Genomic DNA, 1,955 nt, shown 5'->3' on the forward strand with positions numbered 1-1,955 from the left:
AGGCTCTGGGTTAGTTAGAACTAAGTAAACAATGTCAAGTTCAAGAAGATGAGACGAGAAACAATTTTTCTATATATTCCTCCAGGCCCACTTTGAACTGTACTTTGAAAATATTTTTCCCAGAAAGATATGTGGATACAATCATAGAGACAAGACTGGCTGTCTTAGGGCTTCATTGCTGTGAATAGGGCACCATGACCAAGGCAACTCTTATAAGGACATTTAATTGGAGCTGGCTTACAGGTTCAGAGGTTCAGCCCATCATTATCATCAAGATGGGAACAGGGTAACATCCAGGCAGGCATGGTGCAGGAGGAGCTGAGAGTTCTACATCTTTATCTGAAGGCTGCTGGCAGAATACTGGCTTCCAGGCAGCTAGGATGAGGGTCTTAAAGCCCACTCCCACAGTGACACACCTATTCTGACAAGGCCATACCTCCTAAGAGTGCCACTCCCTGGGCCAAGCATATGCAAACCATCACATTGTCTCAATTACCATTTGTGAACTTCTTAAGCATTTTTGTGCACACTCATAAACTCTTGCAAATATAGATTATGACAACTGGAAAATGTGTCACTTGTAGCTCTTTGTAATATGAAAAAAAACAAACCCACCAAGACATTTTAAGAGATAGTATTTTAAGATGCCAGAGTTTGTTTGAGAAAGACATGGCAGAGAGAGCAGAAGAGGCAAACTTGTGCTCCCTGTGGCCATGCTTCTGGTTGACCACAGATCTATCCTTTTTTTTTTTTTTTGAGGGTGCAGTGGAACTTTATTGATTTATTTATTCAAGAGAGAAGGGAGGGCTCCCTAGGCCCCTCCTGTTATTATGGGGTTTGGGATGGAATTGTGAGGGAGATGCTCAGTGTTGGGGGCTGAGTTGGGATGGGGACTCCTTAGCAACTGAGGGCCTCTCTCTTGCTCTCAGTATCCTTGCTGGACTGGGTGGTCCAGGGTTTCTTACTCCTTGGAGGCCATGTAGGCCATGAGGTCCACCACCCTGTTGCTGTAGCCGTATTCATTGTCATACCAGGAAATGAGCTTTACAAAGTTGTCATTGAGAGCAATGCCTGCCCCAGCATCAAAGGTGGAAGAGTGGGAGTTGCTGTTGAAGTTGCAGGAGAAAACCTGGTCCTCAGTGTAGCCCAGGATGTCCTTTAGTGGGCCCTCGGACGCCTGCTTCACCACCTTCTTGATGTCATCACACTTAGCAGGTTTCTCCAGTCAGTATGTCAGATCCACAACGGATACATTGGGGGTAGGAGCACAGAAGGCCAAGCCAGTGAGCTTCCCGTTCAGCTCTGGGATGACCTTGCCTACAGCCTTGGCAGCACCAGTGGATGCAGGGATGATGTTCTGAGCTACCCCATGGTCATCATGCCACAGCTTTCCAGAGGGGCCATCCACAGTCTTCTGAGTGGTAGTGACAGCATGGACTGAGCCCTTCCAGGATGCCAAAGTTCTCATGGATGACCTTGGCCAGGGGGGCTAAGCAGTTGGTGGTGCAGGATGCACTGCTGACAATCTTGAGGGAGTTGTCATATTTCTCATGGTTCACACCCATCACAAACATGGGGGCATCAGTGGAAGGGGCGGAGATGATGACCCTTTTGGCCCCACCCTTCAGGTGAGCCCCAGCCTTCTCCATGGTGGTGAAGATGCCAGTAGACTCCAGGACATACTCAGCACCAGCGTCACCCCATTTGATGTTAGTGGGATCTCGCTCCTGGAAGATGGTGATGGGCTTCCCGTTGATAACAAGCTTCCCATTCTCAGCCTTGACTGTGCTGTTGAACTTGCCATGGGTAGAGTCATACTAGAACATGTAGACCATGTAGTTGAGGTCAATGAAGGGGTCATTGATGGCAACAATGTCCACTTTTTCAGAAGAGAAGGCAGCCCTGGTAACCAGGCGCCTGATACGGCCAAATCCGTTCACACCGACCTTCACCAT

The 1,955-nt window shown here is 48.3% G+C and overlaps 1 pseudogene; it reads right to left on the reverse strand.

The window, feature by feature from the left end:
* Positions 1–961: 961 nt before the first annotated feature.
* LOC116911243 lies at positions 962–1,955 on the reverse strand (annotated as a pseudogene).

Source organism: Rattus rattus, chromosome 10, assembly GCF_011064425.1.
Source record: "Rattus rattus isolate New Zealand chromosome 10, Rrattus_CSIRO_v1, whole genome shotgun sequence".
Classification (NCBI taxonomy): Eukaryota; Metazoa; Chordata; class Mammalia; order Rodentia; family Muridae; genus Rattus; species Rattus rattus.